At 39.2% G+C, this 23,168-nt stretch overlaps 1 pseudogene; it reads right to left on the bottom strand.

Annotated features, from left to right (window-relative positions):
* Window positions 1–21,978: 21,978 nt before the first annotated feature.
* Window positions 21,979–22,571, bottom strand: LOC101646901 (annotated as a pseudogene).
* Between the last annotated feature and the right edge of the window lie 597 nt (window positions 22,572–23,168).

The raw sequence follows: 23,168 nt of genomic DNA, 5'->3' as shown, positions 1-23,168 counted from the left end.
TCAGCAAATGATTCAAGTCCTCCTGTTAGCAAGCAAGGTTGTGTCACTTGTATATTGAAGTTTATTAATAAGATTTCCTTAAATCCTGAAACTTAGAGTTAGAAAGATCTAGATAAAACAAACAAACAAAACAGAAAGGAAGTACATAGTCCACATATCTTAAACTGAAAGAACTCAAGAAAAATTCAAGTCTTGAGTTGCAATATTGAAAGATTGAGCAAAATATTGAGTGATTCAGGAAGCATCAAAAGAAGATATAAATGATACACAGTCATTGTATACACACACACACAAATCAATATTAGAACAGTTCAAGGGGTAGCATATGATCAAGAACCAATGGTACTGAAGGAAGAAGTCTAAGCTGCCCTGAAAGCATTAGGCAAAAATAAATAAATAAATAACTCCTGGAATTAACAAAATAGCAATAGGAATGTTTTAACAAGCTAATAAAATATTGAAAGCACTAATTTGTCTATGCCATAGAATTTGGAAGACAGCTAATTTGTCAACTGAGTTAAAGAGATTTTCATTCATAACTAATCCAAAGCAAGTGACCCAACAGAATGTGAAAATTGTAGGACAGTATCATTAATATCACATACAAGTAAAATTTTGCTGAAGATCATCCAACAAGGATTATAGCAGTACATTGACAAGGAGCAGCCAGAGATTCAGGCCAGATTCAGAAGAGGATAGAGAACAAGGGATATCACTGCTGGTTTCAGACGGGTCTTGGCTGATAGCAGAGAACACACCAGAGATGTTTACTTGCAGTTTATTGACTATACTAAGACATTTGGCTGTGTGGATCATGATCAGCTAGGTAAGCTTGCAGTGAATGGGAATTCCAGAACACTTCATTGTGCTCATGTAGACTTTGCACATAGATCCAGAGGCAGTTATGAGAACACAACAAGAGAAAACTACATAGTTTAAAATCACAAAAGGTGTATGTCGGGGTTGTGTCTTCTCACCATACTTATTCAATCTGCATACTGAGAAATTATCAAAGAAGCTAGATTATATGAAGAATTGTGACACAAGAGTACATTAAAAGTTAGTATCCTATAAAATATAATTTTACTTTTATAATTCTCATAAGAAGATAATATTATATCCCCAAACAATGAACAAACAAACCCCAAATGAAATAGAGCTGGGGGTTTTTGCCCAAGGTTTTATTGCAAATTGTGCTGGTGATTCTGTGGAATGAGCAAGATTCTAACCCACCACCAACCAGTTCTGAGGGAGACAAATGAAGCCATCAGTTTCTGTCTGGTCCCATAAGGCTCACAGTCTCAGAAATGCTGTATATAGTCACTATGGGTTGGAATCAACTCCATGGTAGTGGGTTTGGTTTGAGTTAGCTTTTAATATTAAAGACAGTCTTTGCTCTTTTCTAAAGTGAAGAGATATTTCATGTATACTTTTGTGGAGATAGTTCATGTATATTTTTAGTCCACATAGGTTTCTAGTAAAATAGATTGCAAACATCAAGGGAACTCCTGTTTTCTGTGGCTTTAGGAATGCATGCTATTACTTTTGGAAGGATAATGAAGCTGTCAAGGGTAAGTAATTTTTCCCTTTGATTATGCTAAGTTACTTTGTCTTGCTAGAATGATCACTTTTTCTGTAGATACCATATTGTGGGTTAGAAAATTTACTGTTTTTTATTTCTGTTTTTATAAGCCAAAGTATGCCAAACTCATATTACATATTATTTGACTGTTTTATTTTATTATTTTTTTGTTATTTGACTTTTAAAAAATACTATAATCTACCAAAGCATACACAATCACATAACTTAAACAAGAACAGATATTTCATTTATTTGGCATAATTTAAGTTTTGGAAGGCTTCTTGTTTTGAAAAGCAGCCAAGAGAACTGAGTTCAGGCCTATATGTGATACAAATCTTCAACAAATTTCAACAAAATACGTATACCCACTAATTTTCAGTACTCTTTGATTAGAGTTTGTTACTACTTCAGCTCCTGTTTTCAAGCAGTGATTTTTATTTTCCTTTTAAAAAGAGAGGAAATAACACCTATGGGATAAACTACAATATGAACAAACAAAACAAAACAAAATATAGAAAATAATGAAAATCAGATCAGGTCGAAGGTGCATCAGAGGGGGATCAACTGACAAAGTCTTAACCATTCAAGTCAGGTTTATCTCTGATCTTCTATACTCATCTCTCCAATGCACTGTTTAGTAACCACTCTCCTCCAAAACCCAGGATTGATGAATCTAGAGGGGCAGAAGTCGAATAACGGCTTGGGGGCGGGGTACAGTGGTTGGGTGTGGGGAGAGGGCGTAAAACGGTGACAATGTCAAGGAGTTCAGAATGTTCGGAAATCAATTGTGGTAGCAATTGTACAACACTGCTTGGCATGATTGAACTATGGAATGAAATGATACATGTATTAACTCTCATTTAATAACAAATGTTTTTAAAAAGAGAGGAAAAACTTCTTGCAAATGATGTCATGCTTATCTGATTAAAAGCTGTGTAGGGCTACATATAAAATATTGATTTTTTGGGGGTCCTTCTGGGCAAAGCCATTGCATTGTTTTTGAATAGAATGTGGAAAATTTGTTACAGCCTTGAGCCCTGGGAAGAACTGGCCCTTTGTAGCTCTCCAGTCTTTTCACTTCCTCTAAATACATTCAAAGAGGTTTCCATTTTGCATCTCAACTGACAATTACTGAAAGAGATTTGTGTAATTCGTTTTGTTAAGATGATTTCATCAAAATAGGCTTTCTTTATTCCATAAGTTTTAGAATTTACTAAAATTTCTTATCACAGAGATAACTGATAGATCAGGCATTTTCTGGCATGTGGTAGGAGCTCATAAATATTTTTCTAAGCTGAACCTACCATTGCTGAATTATCAAGAAATCAGAGGGTTCAAATTAGTGTAACTCAATCCTCCCATTTTTTTAACGAAATTTAAAAAACTGCATTGCATAGTTTATTCAGGCCCTTCTATCTATGGTTTTGAATTTTTAATGATTATATTGAATAGTGTTGGTTGCCTTCCCCTATCCTCTCTCTTCCCCCGCACCCTCCCCCCATAACCCAGTTCCCTAGAACAGAATATCATTCAGTGTTAAGCTCAGAAAGTAAAGCCCCAGGCACAGTACAACCTCATAATCTATAGATTTTGTCCAACACAGATGGCTCTATATTTCCACGATTCCTCATATTTTTACTTGTGTTTTTCATTTTTTAATCCTTTGCTTCTCAGATAGCTATCTGGGTATAAATTGGCAGAACTAATAATAGCGTCAGCAGGACCTATCTACCGTCAGGGGGGATAGTGGGGATCAAGAGCAACTCAAGGCCGTTCCTAATAAGGTGGGCAGCAGACACACCTCTACTCAACAATCCATTGACTAATTCTATGACGAGCCACGTGTACTTCCCTTTGGGGGTCAATATTCTTTTGTAATAGGCACAGAGAACTCACAAACTGTGCTTAGAGGTGTGGCTTATTAAGAAAAGTGTAAAACAGTATGTGTCTCAGGAATAATACAGGCAGTTTCTCTTCTCAAGTTCAGTTCTTTGCCAATTCCTCTTAGCCATGCCAGCCTCCTCTTGGCCTAATGAAGTTAGGGTCCTCTGATTCTCTTTCTGATCTTGCTCTGTACTATTTTTCCGTAATAGATCTTAGTCCTAAATATGACTCCCAAATGAATTTTATGAGTGCTTCTAGTCTCTCATTGAGCTTAGAAATGGCCTGACAGGCTTCTCATGCACCAGTGATATATCTTTGCTCAAACATTTTGCCTATGGTTTACATTTTTATGTCTTGTCAGAGGAATATAAGAATTATTATATATATCATGGAAAATAAAATTAAAAGGCAATGGAATTTCTTTAAGAATGTATACATGCATGTGTATATATTATGTGAATATATATAGACCACATACATGTATACCACATGTAAAGATACATATAGATAGCTACCTATAGATATAACCACTGCTTGTTTGTCAGTTTGTTATACTGTATGGTCACTGTGCTGCTGGGATACTGGAAGTTATGTCACTGGTGTTTCAAATAGCAGTAGGGTCACCCAAAGTAAACAGGTTTCAGCAGAGCTTCTAGATTAGGAACAGACAACAAAGAAGGAATTGGCTGCCCACTTAAGCGAAATAGCCACTGGAAACCTTATGAATGGCATGAACAGTATCAGATACAAGCAGAAAACTGTCAGAGATAATGCCAGGATATGGGCGCCTTGAGTCAGAAGGCACTCTAGATGTGACTGCTTGCTCAAAGTAGGGTCGACCATGATGACATGAATGGGGCAAAGCCCATGTGCATAAAGTCTTTGGGACCTTCATTTACTCATGGGGCAAAACTCAAGGTAAGAGGGGAAAGCTGCAACAATCTACTAATAATCAGAACTTGTAATCTACAAAGTATGACTAGGAAGACTGGCAGTTGTCCAAAATGAACTGGAGCACCTAGGAACTAATTATCTAGGCATCAGTGAACTGAACTAGCCTGGTGTTTGCCATTTTGAATCAGAAAATCAAATTTCTAAGGCAGATTGAGAAGACAAAGTCAAAAATTTGCAAATGAAATATGCAAAGACCTAGAGTTAAAAGTCAAAGAGAAAGAATGCACTCAGCATATCTTAAACTGAGAGAACTGAAGCAAAAGTTCAAGCCTGGAGTTGAACAGTTGAAAGATTCTATGGACAAAATATTGATTGATGCAGGAAGCAGCAAGAAAGGATGAAAGGAATACACATGGATCAAGTGGCAGTTGGGGGAACAGAACTAGGGAATATTGCGTGGTTTAACATCAAGAAATGTGTGCATCAGAGTTGTATCCTCTCACCATACTTATTCAGTCTGTTGACTGAGCACATCATCAGAGAAGCTGCACTATATGAAGAAGAATGAGGCATCAGAATTGGAGGCAGGCTTATTAACAATCTGCAACATGCAGGTGTCATACCTTGGTGGCTGAGGAGGAATTGAAGCACTTGCTGATGGAGATCAAGGGTTGCAGCCTTTGGTATGGATTACAGTACAATGTAAGAAGACCGAAATCCTCACACTGGACCCATAGGTAACCTCATAATAAATGGAGACACGGGTGGAGTTGTTGAGGATGTTGTCTTGCTTGGTCCTATATTTGATGTGCATGGAAGCAGTAGGCAAGAGTTCAAATGAGGCATTGCTTTGGATAAATTTGCTGCACACTGCCTCTTCAGAATATTGGAAATCATGGAGTTTACTTGGAGGACTAAGGTGCATCTGATCCAATTCATGGTGTTATACTTTATGCATGGTATATATTAGGGTTACATTTATGTCTATTTTGATATAGACGTTCATTTGCTTTGATGCCACTTATTGAAATATCTTCCCCCCCATACACTTATCTAGGCACTTTGTCAAAAATCAATTGACAAATATGTCTGAATATCTCCTTTTTTGAATTGTCTCTTTCATTTAGTTTAACTAAATTATCCATCTGATCTTTTATAATTTATATGAATTAAATATTATGAATGTGCATCATTTTCTGAAAGTATAAAATGAAAGTATTTACTTTTGCATGCTTTTTCACTGTCTTAATGGTGTCTGTTGATAAGCCCTTAATTTTTATATTTCAGCAAGATGTCTTTTTTCTGTAAATACTTTCTATAACCTACTTAAAAATTCTTTGCCTATACAAGGACAAGAAGAAGTCCCTTTTGAAAGTACCTTAGAGCTTCATAAATTTCCTTTACATTCTCATCTGTGTTTTTGTTGCGAGGCACCATGGAGTTGATTTGAACTCGCAGTGAGCCGATGTATACAGAACGCACTCCTCCTGTTCCTAAGCCACCCTTACACTTGTTCTCGTGTTTGAACTGATTGTTGCTGTCGTTGTGTAATCTACCCCCTTGAGGGTCTACCTCTTTTTTAGCTGCTTCTGTACTTTACCAAGCATTCTGTCCTTTTCCGTCTTTCATTATTCTTTGTCAGCACCATACTTCAAATGCATCTATTCAACTTTAATGTGTTAGTCTGAGTAGACTAGAAAATCAAATCCATGGGCACACATGTGTATAAGAAAGAGATTTATATACAAGAGCAATCGAACATTAAGAAAACATCCCAACCCAGTCTAGTCCAAGGCCATATGTCTGATATTAGCTCATATGCCCGATACCTATCTATACAGTCCTCTTCAGACTCATGAAACACATGCAATGAAACCAAATGCAGGACAATCACAAGTCAGTGGGTAGAAAGTCCAGTGGTGCTGTAAGCATCTCAGCACTGGCAGGGTCTCTCTGTAGCTTCTCTGGCTTCAGAGGTCTGGTTGCATCCATGGAGTTTATCCGACTCAGGGCACTAGGGTACGTTGTCAACTGCAACATCTCCCAGGAAAGGTCGCCTTATCAGTAGAGAGTCTGAGATAGTGTCTCCTGCCTCCAAGAAGGTATATCGGATTTCCCAGAATTCTCAGGAGAAGGCCATGCCCACACAGAGGCCTTATTGGCTATGATCTGATTGGCATGCTAGACTCCACCCCTACATTCTTAATCCTCAAATAGACAAATGATTGTATAACTACCACGTTTAGTCTTCCTTATTCAATGTCCAACTTTCACATGCAAATGCTCAAACTCTAACTCACTGCCTTTGAGTCGATTTAGAGTCATAGCTGTCCTGTTGGACAGGGCAGAGCTGCCCTGTGAGTTTGCGAGACAGTAACTCGTTAATGGTGTAGAAAGCCCCGCCTGTCTCTTGGAGCAGCTGGTGGATTCAAACTACTGACCTTGTGGTTAGCAGCCAAATGTAACCATGATACTACCACCAGGGCTCCTACATGCATTTGAGAACCCTGAAGATACCAGGGCTTGGGCCAGGTGCACCTTGGTATTCAAAGAAACATCCTTGCTTTTCAACACTCCCAAGAGAGCTTGTGCAGTAGTTAGAATGTGGTGTTTATAAATTCTATCAAATTAAAAAATGCATAAATTATTTCCAATTTGAAAACATTGAAGATATGTGATGATTTGATTCTCTTTCATTATTATTATTAAATTTTCCCAACTCTAGGGTTGGTGTTGATTAGATTCCTTTTTCTCTAATTTGTCTTCATATTTACTTATTCACTTAAAAAATTAACCCTCTTCCATCCACACTACATTTCTTTCTCATTTCAACCTCTCAGCCTGGTGATTCCTGACCCAGTCTATGACTGACTCTTGATAAGCTTATAATCAGGCTGCATCTTTAAACAAATAAAACTCTAGGTTTCCTCCCATCAATAAGATGTTTTTTTCTCCTAAACAAGTTGAGTGGATTTATTCTTTATTAGGTATTCCAGAGTTTCATTATGAACAATGACTATAGTCTATTAGGATATCAATAGACAAAATTAATCTATAAAAATAGCACTAAATAAAAGGATGTCCCAGTTTTTCTTCTGTTAAGATTCCACAGGGTGGGGGTGGGTGGGCAGGCAGAATATATCCGAGTTGTGATCACATCTGTTCCGTTTTAGAGGCTCTAGGGGTATTCAGTTGGCAACTCCAGAAGCTATCCACAAATATGCCTGTGGATTGACTTGCTACAATTTCATTTCTTTTTTGTGTGTCACTTTCAAACAGTCATTTTTCTTTTACCAAAGAAAACACACCATGTTTTATTTTTCAGTCACCATTAGTAATTAATGTGGGTGTTTTCACCTTTTGAATAAAAAAAATTGTCATTTTTATATCTGATGCATCATTAAGAATGCCACTCACACCTGATTTGTATTGCAGTTGTTCATTTAGGTTACTCAATATTTTCATTCTTTTCAAAATTTCATTATTTTCACTTAAGGAATAACTTTAAGGTATTACTTTTTGGTATAAGGAATAACTTTTGAAATAACCTTTTGGTAGTTTTTGTTTTGTTTATTATAGGAATATGTGGCAAATATGCTAGGTAAACAACTTGAAAATATATTTAATGAATAGTTATTCATCTCTATTTTACCTGTTGCTAGCCAGTAAGAGTCCATTAATGATTAATATTGAGGGGCTGGTCCCAATCCCAACTATGTGGACAACACCCCTTCTCCCCAGAAGAATTCACTCCAGAGGACGACACTGAAGCTACAGCTCAGGGAGAGGGACATGTCTGATCAGAGCATAAAGGAATAAACGAAGGGGGAGGGAGAGAGAGTGGGTCACATCCTGGCCCACCAAGCCCTGAGGTTGACACTCCCGCTCAGAGCAGCCAAAGCAAAGAGAGGACCATAGGACCAGCCCCACCAGGAGACACAATATCCTTCTCTGCTCCATAGTGCTACGGGGAACAACACTGGAGACACAGTGTGGGCATTGTGCTTGATCTGACCCCACCACACTGAGGTGAAGCACTAAGTGTATAACACAACAGCAAGGGGAACAGAGTAACGAAGTCCCCAGGGAATACCAAAAGTAGGCTTTGGGGCTAAGGCATGGCACCCCATCAGACTCTATGGGAAAACACGCCTAAAGGTCAACAAACAGACCTTGAACTATTTACAGATTTTTCTCTTTTGTTCTCGTTTTTTTTTGTTGTTGTTGGTGTTGGTGTTTTTTGTTGTTGTTGTTGTTGCTTTGTTTCACCCTGACTTGTTTTTTGAGCATATTATTATCTCTGCAGGTCTAGATAAGATAGACTGGATAAACAACCTGGAGGAGAAAACAATGGAACTGATGGTTCGGGGCTGGTGGGTGGATATGGGAGATGAGGAGGCAGAGGAAAGGAAGTGGGTGTTAACAAACCAAGGGACAAGGGAACAACAAGTGATCCAAAATCGATGGGAAGGAGGGTGTAGCAGGCCTGGTAGGGCTTGATCAAGGGCAATGTAACCGAGAGGAATTACTGAAAGCTAAATGAAGGCTGAACATGATAGTGGGACAAGAGGAAAGTAAAAGGAAATAAAGAAAAGAACTAGGAGACAAAGGGCATTTATTGAGGTCTAAATACAGGCATGTATATATGTAAATATATTTATATTTGACTATGGGAAAATAGATCTATGTGCATATATTTATAGGTTTAGTATTAAGGTAGCAGATGGACATTGGGCCTCCACTCAAGGACTTCCTCAATGAAAGAACACTTTGTTTTATTAACCTGGCATTCCATTGTGTTCACCTTCCCTTCACGATACCTGAAGACAACGCAGGTACATAAACAAATGTGGTGAAGAAAGCTGATGGTGCCCAGCTATCAAAAGATATATCGCTTGGGATCTTAAAGGCTTGAAGATAAACAAGTGGTGATCTAACTGAGGAGCAACAAAGCCTACATGGAAGAAGCACACCAGCCAGTGTGATCATGAGGTGTTGATAGGATCACGTATCAGGTATTAAAGACCCAGAACAAAAAATCATATCATTGTGAATGTGGGGGAGTGCGGAGTGGAGACCCAAAGCCCATCTGTAGGCAACTGGATGTCCCCTTACAGGAGATGAACCACTCGGTGCAGTATAGCACCAATGAAACATACAACGTTCCTTACTTCTTCAATGCTTTTCCCCACCCTAACACCAACTATCATGATCCCAATTCTACCTTACAAATCCGACTAGACCAGAGCATGTACACTGGTACAGATAAGAGCTGGAAACAGGGAATCCAGGACAGGTTAACACCTCAGGACCAATAAAGAGAGTAGTGATACCAGGCGGGTAAGAGGAAGGTGGGGGAGAAAGGGGGAACCAATCACAACGATCTACATATAACTCCTTCCCTGGTGGACAGACAACAGAAAAATATGTGAAGGGAGACATCAGAGAGTGTAAGATATGACAAAATAATTTATACATTATCAAGGGTTCATGAGGGAGAGAGGGTGGTTGAGAGGGGATAAAATGAAGAATTGATAGCAAAGGCTCAAGTAGAAAGAAAACATTCTGAGAATGATGAGGGCAACAAATGTACAAATGTCCTTGACACAATGGATGGATGTATGGATTGTGATAAGAGTTGTATGAGCCCCCAGTAAAATGATTTAAAAAATAAAGGGTCTAAAAGTTAAAAAAGGATTACTATTATTCTATTTAATCAATAATATAAGCATATCTATAAATAAGTAGAAGCATATAAGGTATATATATATTTTCTACCAGTGATTGTCTAATAGACATGTTGGGCTGTATTTCATTTTATTTCACTTAAAGTATCTTGTATTATATTATATGCTTGTATCTATATAATTTATTCATTTTTTTGATGGTGGCATAGTGTTCCCTTGAATTAAGAGACATTGTTTGTTTGTTATTTGTACCAGTTTTTATGAGCAAATATTGTGGTGGTTTTTAACAGTCTTTAAAAGAAACCATGTTGCCATGAAATTTTTGCTCTTTTATTTTACACATGTGACATTTATATGAGTATGTAGGAAATATTCCTGGAATAAGTTTGGATGGTAAATGGAATGCAAATTTTAAATATTGATTAAAAGTATCCACATAAAAAATGCTCCAAATTATACTCCCACCATGAATGTGTCTGTGTCTACACATCCTCTCCATCTTAGTGTGTCACAGTTTTCTGTTTTTGCTAATTTAATAACTAAAAAGTTATTTGTTCCTCTAGTTCCAGTTTTAATTTTAGTTAAACTGACCAAAGTTGATCTTCTTGCCCCACATTTAAGGTATTTCAGCAGAACAGTTACAGAAAATAAAGTGGGATTTTGTTTATTTTCTCTTTGTTACTGATTTGCAATTTAGAATACGCATTTGATGGGTTACACTGTAAAACTGTCACGGTTTTCTATGTTTTCAGGTTTTTTTTACACAAGCAGATGGCCTTCTCTTCCCCCATGGAACCACTGGGTAGATTCCAAGCAGCCAACTTTTGGTTACCTGCCCAGTGCAAACAACTACACCACCTGAGCACACTGCACATCTGGATTAAAATTTAATCATACCAACAAAAATAGGATAAACACTACTATATATATGAGTACCAATAAAACAGATTAGAGATAAGAAAACATTTCTGAGTTTTTTTTATTATTTGAGTATGTGTAATCAGATCCAATTCTGGCATGGGAGACTGAAACGTTCCTTCACAGACTACTTGCAAGAATTTCTCTTCCATTACCAATAACGTCTATCCCTGCCATGAAATATCAACAATTTAAAGTTTTAAATATTTAGGTTTATACAGATTTTTGAATATTTTTTTAAATGAAGCTTTTCAGAAAAATAACCACGTAGTGTAAATGCATTGTAAAATGATTATAAAGTGAAATTTCATATCTTCATGAAGTAGTTTCATGAAGTCCAATAAAATGATACTGTAGAACTCTTTGAATCACATTTAAAGTCATACATAAATGAGAAGAAAGTGGATCTTTTGTAAAAGAAGCAAAACTGCATTGTTTTGGGATCAGATTTGTAGAAGCAGTGCTAATCTTTCTAGTTCAAGCAATGGTAATTAGAATGTTCTCCAAAATATTGAACAGTATTGTTAGGGTCACAACGCTGAACAAGTCTGGTAAATTTCTGCTCCTTACAAGTTGGAAAAACCAGCCCTGGTAGCATTGTGGTTAGGCACTCAGCTGCTAACCACAAGGTGCACATGTTAATCCCATCAGCTGCTCTGTGGGAAAAAGATGTACCTGAAACGTTCAGGGTTCATGTGTATAGGGTAAGTTGCTGCACACACATCTTTCTTTTATGTGAAGCGTCTCTAGCGCCTTTCTAGGAGGTGGTGGCCCCTCGTCCCTGTGGTGGGGGAAGGATGTCCCTGGACAGTGCTAACAAAGGGTTACTGCATCTGTTCCAGCACCCTGTGGGCTCCTGTTTGTACTCCCCTGAGTGTGTCCTGCCCACCACCACAGCCTTGAAAAGTTGTGTTTCACTTACCTCTGGGTCACAAATCTGGACTTGGGTCTTGTTTGTCAGGTGGCAGCAGCTGGAAGCCAGGGGGATGCCCATCCAGTGTCCTCTTGAGCCAAACTTGAATCTTGTTGCCTTGCTATGGGGTCTGTTTTTGCTCTTTGCAACCAGCTAGAAGAAGGAAGAATGAGGCGATTTACTGCCCTCAGCCTGCTTGAAGGCAGAGCATGCACCTGATTTGAAACCCGATGTTATAAGTCAAGGGTGTGGTGTTATACTGCTCCTGGGCCTGGTGCCCAAGGGGTGACAGTGGCAGATGTTCATGGGGGTAAACAGGAGCTTGCTGAACATTGTGTTTTCCATGCAAACTGAAGGGGTATTTCTACAGAAACGACTGCCAGACTATACTCTATCCTGGTTGGAAAGCATTTTACCCCCTTGAAAGGCCCCCTTTCCAGTAGGAAGTTAGATGATTGATGTGTGGGCTGGTAGGGAGGGGACCAGGTCATGGGGAAGTGGCTGACCTGGGTTTCTCTGTCCATCAGAATGAAAGCCCTCTCCCTGCGTTTCCTTTCCACAAACGCCCAGTGCTGCCGCAGAGTGGACGTGACCGTTCTGTGTAGCCCAAACCGAGGCAATCCACCCCCACTCCCAGCCCCCGTCCCTATCTGTACGTTTCAGAGCGTGCCGTGTGTGTGTGTGTGTGTGTGTGTGTGTGTGTGTGTGTGTTTCCTACATGCAGCACAAAGCTTTTCAGAACAACCAAACCTCTTCATGATGCAAAAGGAGGAGTTTTCCGGAAACTACACTCAGCGCCTGCTGCTCTGCAGAGCTGTGTCCATTCGACCTTGCACTTGCCCGGACCACAGGTGCCCATACTGAGCACAGCTCCACAACGCCAAGGGGTTGGTGTCAGAATCTCTTCTTGGCAGCACGGTCTCCCCATTTCTGTTCCAGTTAAACTTATGTACACACCCTCTCCTCGCAGAGCATTGGGTGCAGCACGCGCTTGGTGGCTCCGGAGACTCTAATTGGATGCTAATCACAGATCTGATGAAATTGCCGTTGTATTAGTGGCAACGATGACATGCTGAAAAGCTGCAATACTTATACAGTGCATTTTGCAATTCTTTGGGCGGAAATTAAAGCCTTGGAAATGTAGTTGGGTAGTAATACTCTATTCTATATGGTTTCTCTGAGTAAGAATTTCCTGGAAGGCAATGGGTTTGGTAGGTTTAATTTTACTGGTTAAATTTCAACAATTCCATTGCTTTTCAATCCCCCTATCAATATCGGATCTGCTTCTATAAGCATTTATTTACATATTACACACGTACAACTTAAGTTCTTTATATGTGCTTCTTAAAGGGCACAATTGCAATTTGAATTTTAAAACAAACTCAAACTCCCTGCCCACGAGTAGATTTCAATTCTCAGCGACCCTATTGGACAAGGTTGAACTGCCAGTGTTGTTTCCAAGAAAGACACAAAAAGGAAGTAAAACGCCTCTGCTGCCTCCAGTTTTTAACTGCTGGTCAGGCAAATTAGAGCTTACAATTGTTTTTTTGATGATTCCAATGTCGAAGAGAAAATTGGCAAGAATGATGACATAATAGATGCTTCAAAAGAGACTTATTTGAATATCAAATAGTTAAAAGTGGACTAGAAGAAAATGGATGAAACAATGGAATTTTTTTGTGTGCAAAACGTTCCTCTTTAAATGATGCTTTAAAAAATCAAATGTGAAGTAAAAGTCATTAAATCAGTATCACATAAACATTCAGAACGATGATGAGAAATCCAATAGTTTCCTCTGTTCCTGATGCCATATTCTTCAGATATAGTCCAGTTTCTTGTATAATTTGCTCAGCATATTGATTTAATAAGTATGTTAAAGAAGAAACCCAGACGCACCTCTTTCCTGTGATTAAAGCATGCAATATGCCCTTATTTTATTCAAACAACTTCTTGTTGATTCCTGTACAAGTTCCACATGGGCACAATAAAGTGTTCTGGAATTTCATTCTTCTTAGTGTTATCCCTAGTTTGCTAAGATCCATCCACGTAGCTGAATGAATGTCTTTGCATAGTGAATAAAACACAAGTAAACACCATTCCGGTATTTCTCTTTTCAGCCAAGATCCATCTGATGCCAATCATAATATTCCTTGTGCCATGTCCTCTCCAAAATCTAGCTTAAATTTCTGGGAGCTCCCTGTGTAGGTACTGCTGCAACTATTGTGGAAAGAGCTTGAGCAATATTTTACTTGAATGCAATATTAATGACATTTTCTTATGATTTCCATATTGTGTTGTACTATATTTCTGTGTAGAGAGCAGTTATGAATCTCCTCCAGCCAGTTGGCCAGAGAGATATATTCCAAATTTCTTGGCACAGACAAATAAGTGCTTCCAGGGTTTTGCCAGCTTTTTGAAACAGTTCTATTGGAATTCTGTTACTCTTGGAGTCCAATGACTTCTCTGCTGCTTGAACTTCTTCAGTGTCATTGTTTCTTAATCATGTGCTACCTCTAGAAATGGCTGATTGTGAACTCGTCCTTTTTTGGTACTCTGTGTATTTCTTCCATCTTTTTTTTATGCTTCTTGCATCAATTAATATTTTGACCAAGAATCTTTCAAACTTCAACTCAGGATTGAATTTTTAATTCAGTTCTTTCAGTTGAGATATGCTGAGAGTGTTCTTCCTTTTGGTTTCCTCTACGTCTTTGCATACTTCATTATAATATTGTTCCATGTATTTGTGGGTTAGTTTTGAAATGATCTGTTCAGCTCTTTTAAATAATGATTTATTCCATTTTCTTTAGCTAAATACAGCCAAGGAGATGTGTGGGGGAAGGTGCCAGCCCCCCACAACTAATCACAGGTCCATTAGGCACAATTGTACGGTTGAGATACAGTGAACCCTCGTTTATCGCGGTTAATCGGTTCTAGACCCTACCGTGATAAATGAAATTCCGCGAAGTAGGATTCCTTATTTGTAAATCAAATATTTTCATAGTTAGAGCATAGAGGACATGAAAAAACACCCTTTGGTCACCATTACACTCGTATTACCCAATTTATTAAACGAAAAGGGGAAAATGCAGTAAAACATTTTGGGCGTTACAATTATAATTTATTATTTATTATATTATGAAGTATAACGGATGGAGCGAATGGAAGACTCATTCAAGTCGAAATGGCGTGCAACCTCCACGATTTTCTTGCCATCTTTGATCATATCCCAAAGTTTTACCTTTTCCTGGATGGTGAGCATCTTCCTCTGGCGCTTATTTTTATTGTCAGAAGGCTTAGAAGAAGCAGCTCGTTTAGGAGCCATCATAGGGCTTAGATAAAATTTCTTAAAAATCGCAAACAATTACAGTACACTGTACAAAAGCAAAAATGCATCTGATACGTAGCTCTGATATGTAGCGATGCAGACAGAAGCGTGTACAGTATGAGCCAATCAGTTGCAGTAATGACAGAGCATGCGCTGTTACGCAAAAACCCTGATAGAGTGAAGCCGCGGAAGTCGAAGCGCGAAGTGGCGAGGGTTCACTGTATATAAATATTATAGGAAAGTCATAGAGAGCATGAGAGATAGAAGAGAAAGAGAAATAATGGAGTCAGACACATTTCATGGTAGCTTGTTCACTTCAGGCCTGCTTGGTGGTCCACATGGGCAGAAGGGGAGGGGAAGGAGGACAAGGGGAAAGGGAACAGGGGAGCGAGGAAGGGAGAGGAGAGGGGGAACCTACGAGATGCCAAGAGGGGAGCCTGGGAGAGAGCCCTTTATTGCTAACCCAGGCCTATATACCTTTGAGGGGAGTGCAAGCCCACTAATTCCAGGTAAAGACATACATCACAGGAAGGGGTTGCACTATAGGCTATACAGCAATGAGAGGGGGACAATCTAGGGATATACACACAATAGGAAGAGGAGGGATTGGGGGTATCCATGTGACAAGATGGGTGGATGCTAGATTCAGGATGGCAGCCTAATTTTGGATGTCACTGAGCAGGTTCAACCTATTCTCTGGATCTCCATAGAAACCATTATCAGTAGGGTGCAAATCCCACCTACAGGAACCAAGCTAAAGGTCACAAGCCTTTAGGGAGAAGTAGCCCATTGTCCTTAACAGCAGGGAGTGGGCCCTACCAGTCCAGACAGGTGACTGGCAACTGACTGCCTTCAGGGAGGTAATTTGACAATCTCTGACCATTAGCTGTAAGCAGTGTCCTAAGTCTTTAACATACAGTATATTTGGGGGAGATGATTTGGAAGAAATCTTTCTGTTTCCCCCGCAGCAGAGATGTTTATTCTTTCTGAGACATTGAATGATAATTCATTCTATACATTTCTCTTAATTTCTGGTAACTCTAGGAGGTCCTTGGCTGAGAGATTTATCTTCATATCTCCTCTATATGTCTTTCTACATATTTTCTCATTTATAAGATTGAATTAGGGTCTGCCCTATTCTGGTATTGTTAGATCTCTCTGGAGCTAGATTTATACCTCGGTCCTTGCCTCCGCACGAGAAAGAATTCACGCCGAAGCCTGGTTCATGATTGAAGTGAGTTTTATGAGGGTTAGAAGAAGTTTCAGGTTTACACGGCACCCAAGGGGCTCCTCCCGGACATCCGGCCTGGCTGGAAGCAACTCAGCGTCCTGCAATGCGTGCCAAAGCTCTCTGCGCTTAAGTTCTCTCTTCTTCTCCGACTCTGGGCTTCTGCCTTTTCAAGGATTCCATTGGGAGGCGTGGTGGAAGACCCCTGATTGACCCCATTGGCTGAATTGAATTTACCTGGCTAGGTGATCCAATTCAAGTTCACGTCCACCCCTGCCTACCTGCGGGAACCCTGAACATGTGCAGTGAGCCACTCTTTTGTTCCCCTGGTTTGGCCCTCTGGGCACGCGTTAACGGTCATCCCCCAGTCCTATGCTGGCCTACCTAACAGTATGACCTAATATTAAGTAACATTTTTAAAGACCCTTTTTCCAAATAAGGTCACATAAGTATAGGAGCTAGGTCTCCAACATATCTTTTTGGAGACACAATTCAATCTATGGAATCTGCTAATATTTAATGTTTTTAAATCTTATACAGAGTTTTTGAATGGATATATATCCATTATCCATTCTTTTCTAACCTATTTGTATATTTCGAAATTGATTTTGTATAAATGATAAACAATTGAATCTTCCTTTTTCATTCAATTTGATCATCTTTTATTATGGTGTTGAGAGCATAGATGCTTAATATAATTATAAATATGGTTTAGTTTAAGCTAGGTTTGCTATTTACACTGTATTTATCCAAGTTTTGCTTGTGCTTTTTACTCCCCACTTTTCTTTTTTTTTGGATTATATTAAGAAAAATGCAAAATTCCATATTAGTTCACTTTGGCTTATTTTTGTTGTTCATTGCTTTATGTTATTGTTCATTGGTTTAGGGTTTACAACATGCATTTATACTTCATATCAAAAGCACTTTCATGTTACATTAGACCACAACATACAATGAATATCTTTTACAACAATATGCTTCCATTATCTCCTTTCAATTCTTTGAGCTATTTTTATACTTCTATATTTGTTATAAATCTCATAATGTATTATTATATTTAAATTAAACAATCTGCTTTAGGATAACAAAAATAATATAGCTAGTAGGGTTCACGTTAAGACACACTGGAAGTTTATTCTAAACCTAATGTATTTGAACCTGTCTCTGTGATCAGTAGACTACTGTAGATAAAGTCTCTCAGTAATTAACTTATTAGGGTATCTTAAAAAAATTCAACTACAATTGTGACTTCCATGGGGATCTGCTGCTCCAGTTAAATTAAAGGGATAGAAATCATTTGAGAATGTTAGAGAGGCTTTTTCTGGTGGGGACTCCAAAATGATAGTCTTGGAAAATTTTCTAGAAGAGCCAAGTATCTTCATGGGGTCTGATTAAAAAGATCTTTTTCCCCATCGTCCCCACCAAAACGCTGTTCTAGTTATTGTCTTTATACATTAAGCTATCCTGAGTTTCATATACTGAAAAAATAGAAAAACACATAACAGGGAGTCAAGAAGGTTACCAGTGATGACAAAATACAATGGAGACAAATCCCAATATGAAAAAAGGAAATATTAAAAATCTGATCAAGCACAAAGTGTATTGAAAGGGAGATCAAGGGATAAGATTTTAATTGCTCAAGTTAGATTTATAATTTTAATCTACTATAGTTATCTCTCTACTCTCTGGCTGAAAACCAAGTTACTCCCATCCCTCCATTATGATTAGAGGGAATTCACCAGAAACTGTAGATCCTGCAAATGTATTTTGGGTTTCCACTGTCGTCCACAGCCTTCTGCAAACCAGAATTTCCCAATGTAAGCTCTAGTACTAGTTCCTCATTCGGATTTGGATTATGTAATTTACAATCTTTACATCATGGATGTTTGCGTGCTTCTACCATGTGAGCATAGTGACATTTTAGTTAGACCACTGCTTGTTTGAAAACAAGCACTTAAGACTCCCAGTGCTCGTCTTTCTGAGAGTTAGGCATCATCTAATTTCTTCACCGTTACTTTGCTATTGCATTCATGTCTTCTGCATTTCCTCCACGAGGGTGAGTATTGGGCAGGGCCATATGATAAGAATTCATTGTTCTTAGGTTGGAGCTAGGATAAAGAGTGAGCCCCAAATCCATTCTTGAGTCTATGTTATTTTAACTTCCTCTGGTTCACTTTAGAGATATTCTTATTACTTTCTTGTATAGAATCTTATAGGTCCTCTCCATGAAGTATAAAGGCCTTCTGTTTATAGTGTAGGCTAACTACACAATGCAATGCCTGGGAGATTCACTTGGGTAGAACAACTTCTTGTGTGATTGGACGCTATTTGCGTTAACAATGGGAGTTGATGATCAGGTAAAACATAGTTAATTCACTGGCAATATCAAACACAGGTTGTCAGAATAATACATATCTTAATACAGCAAATAGGATATTAAAGTAGTAAGTAAATGGTAGTCTACCTACCAACAGTTTAATTCTCTTAGTACAGTTGTCTTCTGCTTCTTCACACACCAATGTAGATTCAGTCTTAAGTTCTCAGATTACCAGTGTGTTTGAGGTAGAGACTACTTCACCTAGCGGGGGAGTCACATCCTCCTAGTATGGCCTTTGGAGCATGTTGTGGCCCTTGAAGATCCAGGGTTGAATGTTACAGTCTTTTATGGCACATGGTCTGGGTCCACAGTAGATGTATAGAAACTCAGACTGATGTGGCTTAAGAGCCTAGTGGCTTATTAGGGGATGCTTAGCATCTTTAAAAGTATTGGTTGTCATTTTTCTGCAGCTAAGAAGTTGGTCCTCCACATTTTTCTATCAACAGGTATGTATTTGTCTTCTCCAAAACTGGTATGATCAATTTCCCCTCTCCTGGCTTGATTTTCCCATCAATATCCTTCAATACTCTGGCATGAATATCTTCCAGTTTGGGAGAACCTTAGTGACCTGGAAGTCACAAAGAGGTTATCATCCCCTCTCCCTCTCTCAAAATCTGATCCCAGCTGACATGACAATCCTCCAACAAATGTCCCTTCAAGATACACACAGAGAGGATGGTGCAAGGCCCCAGAGAGGCTCTCTGCCGAGCTGCCTGCCCTACCTGCCCAGAAGACTGGACATCCTGAAAGGCTGCTCCCATCGTGGTGCTCATCCCTACAGCAAAGGATGCATACAATATCTGTCCTTTTGTAATTGACTAACTTCCACATAATGGTTGTCAGATCCATCCATGCCATGAGGTGTTTCATCACTGGTTTTTCAGGGGATGCATAGTACTCCATTGTGTGTATGTAACAAAGTTTTTGTTTTAATCAATTCTTCTACTGTAGGGAATTTGTTTTCAACTTGTTGCTATTATGAACTCTGCTGCACTGATCACGAGAGAGCATACACATGGTCATGATCTGTCTTTTATTTCTTTGAGGTATATGCCCAGCAATGGTATTGCTAGGTCATCTGGTATTTCTATTGCCAGCTGTTTTAGGTATTGCCATATTGCTTTTAACAGTGGTTACACTTATTTTCAAGCCCACCAGCAATGTATAATGGTTCCAATATCTCCACACCCTCTCCAGCATTTGCTCTTTTCTGTTTTGTTTTGTGTTTTAACTGGGATATGGTTGTGGGTGTAAGATTGTATCTCATCTTTGTTTTGATTTGCATTTCCTGAATGGCTAGTGAACTAGAGCATTTTCTCATTTACTTGCTACGCATTTGAGTATCATTCTTTGTAAATTGCCCAGTCAGGTCCTTTGCCCACCTTTTAAAAAGGTTATTTGTTCTTTTCTTGCTAAGGGTTTTCAATATTCTGTGGATTTTAATTAGTCTATTGTCTGTTACCTCATTGGAAAATATATTTTCCCAATCTGTGGGCTCTCATTCTACTCTTTTGATGAAATCTTTTGATGTACACTAATGTTTTATTTTTAATAGGGCCCAAATAATTATTTTGTCTTCCCCTGTGTGTGCTTCCTTTGTTATATCTGGTAGCCAGATGGATAGCCAGTTGTCTGTATGTGGATTTTCTTATTTTTGGGTTCTCTCCTTGTGGAACTTACATAATCTCTTGTCAACTTGAGCAAAGGGGTGGAATCTAGCCTGTGAATCAGGTCACAGCTTGATGGCCTCATCTGGAGATGTGGTAGAGATAAATAGCTCACTAGAGGCCAGACCCCCTCTCTCTGCCTTCTCTTCCTTCTGTTGAGGAACTCATAGCTGGAGGAGATATGTGGAGACCCCTGCCAATGTTGAGATGCTTCCATTGCCACTGTACCCACAAGACTGGCCTGTGATCTTTCTACATTCGGCATCATGTGCTGTGTGAATTTAAAGAGGAATTTATGAACTAGTATCAGACATATGGGCTAATATTGGACTTATGGACTTGATCTGAACTGCGCTGGGTTGTTTTCTCACTATACAATTGCTCTTTTATATAAAGCTCTTTCTTATACACATGTAAGTGTCTTTAGATTTGTTTCTGTAGTCATCCTGAAGTAACACGGTCCTGATCCATTGGAATATGTATCTATCATTATATCAATACCAGGCTGTTTACAACTGTGTCTGTGTAGTAGGTTTTGAGGTCATGTAGTGCAAGACCACATACTTGGTTCTTCTTTCGAAGGAGTTCTCTAATATCCTGTCCTTCTCCTCCTTCCAGCCAAGAATCTTATATTTAGTAAAACTATCCATCATATATAGAGAAAATAAAGTATTTTCAAAGAGTTAGAGAATCATAAAGAGAAAACCAGCATTACAAAAATTTTAATCAGATCTTTATGATCAGAAAATCAACAACTGGAGCACAAACATGAGGCTACCACAGAGTATAACAATGCCCAGTAGTCAACCCATTGAAAACAACAACTCAAACAAAACAGAACTTGAGGGGAAGTGAAGACATGAATAATCTCTCTCCCTCCACCCCCAAAAAGAAGAAAATTAGCAAACAAAACATAATATGACAGCGACTAGTCTACATTTAGAATTAATAACATTAAAAGTCAATGAAATGCACTAATCAAGAGATAAGGTATAGCAGACTAGATTAGGAAACAAGATCCAACAATCTGCTGCCTTCACGACACAAACCTCAAACACACAGACAAAAGCAGACTGAGAGTCAAAGGATGACAAAAAATTTACTGGTCCAATGGCAATCAAAAAAAGCTGACGTGGCAATATTAATCTGTGACAAAATAGACTTCTAAGTAAATGACAAAATGAGAGACAGCAATGGACATTTCATCATGATAGAAGGATCAATAGGCCAAAACACATAGCCATAATAAACAGATGCACCCAACAAAAGATCCTACAAATACATCAACCAAATCCTCAAAGAGATAAAAAAAAGAAATCATCCTTAGTTGACAGCAATCCACTTCCCTGCTCTCAGGGAACTGATCTGTCCATGTAGGAATTGCACTCCGACAGGGAGTGTTGCACTGGAAACATCAAAGAGCTAAGAGATTCTGTGGCATGCCATGGTATCTGCTTTCCACATAGGAATACAAGGGATTACATAGGCAGTAGGGATGAGGGCCTAAGTGAGGGGATTCCTTCTAATCAGGGGGAGGCTGAGAGGAGGCAAGTTCCAGCACCAGTGAGCCATTGAGTGGGAGAACTGGGGAATGTGAGCCCTGTCTCTGATGTGGTATCCAATGGACATCTGTTCCAGTCCACTGTCTGAGTCCCGTAACGGGTCCAGTCCCCCACATCTCCTGGATCCCACCTGGTGCCGAGTGCATCTTTGACGTCGATTAGTAGACCTTGGGAGCATCATCCCCAGTACTGGAGTAGGAGATGAGAATGGAGGAGGGAGGAAAATATCTGACAGTTGCTGACAGCCTTCAGCCGTCATGTGCTCCATGTTCCAAATCATGTCATTATTCATCCCAAACATGTCCATGAAGCCACCGACATTCCCAACATTCTGAAGTGAGAGACAGCAGCCCCAGCCTTCATCGCTTGGCTGGCAGGTCTGGTCCCTGGCAGGTTGCCATCTGTGATGCTGAGGAAGTGGCTATATCCAATGCCACCTGACAACATCCGGCTCATATGCTGGTGGTGTACAGCAAAGGTGTCCATCAGGAATAGGGGATCCTCGGGCTCTGCATCCCTCATGAGGCAGAACATCCTGATCTTAGCCCCAGCAGACTCCATGTGGTCCTCGAATGGTGCTCAGTAGCCAATCCAACCAGGTTCGTCTCTCCGTGCGGTGCAGGCTCAGGGTTCACGGCCCAGGACTCGAGGACTGGTTGGAGTTTGAGCTCTTTGGCCTGCTCCACTAACCCCTCTTACAGCTTTCATCTAAGTAATTTAAAAAACAATTTTAATGAGACTAGGATGCATCATCTATTTTAAGTCTAACTTAGCTGGACTTGTAAGAAATTATACTTTTATTGAAGTCTTTACTGAAGAGTCAATGCGCTTAATATATATTCACTCTGGTTGAAATAAACTAATGACTTTTGGTTCTTTGAAATATGTGTCATGGTTTGCGTTAGGCTGGATTGTCTAGAAAATCAAAACCAAGGATGTTTATATCTACATAAAGAACAAATTTATATTAAGAAAAGGGCTCACACACTTGTAGACACAGGTAATTCTAGTCTGGGTTTTAGATGTTAATTTGGAGGTTTTTCCTTGCTTGAGTAGCTATTGGGTTGATGAAGCAGGAAGATGATGGGAGAAAATTATGACTGGTGGATACAGAGAGGGATAAAGTTAAAG

This window comes from Echinops telfairi, unplaced genomic scaffold, assembly GCF_000313985.2.
Source record: "Echinops telfairi isolate 266 unplaced genomic scaffold, ASM31398v2 ScPeMD7_6;HRSCAF=24_1, whole genome shotgun sequence".
Lineage (NCBI taxonomy): Eukaryota > Metazoa > Chordata > Mammalia > Afrosoricida > Tenrecidae > Echinops > Echinops telfairi.
The sequence above is the reverse complement of the archived record's forward strand: the minus strand, read 5'-3'. Positions and strand labels throughout refer to the sequence as shown.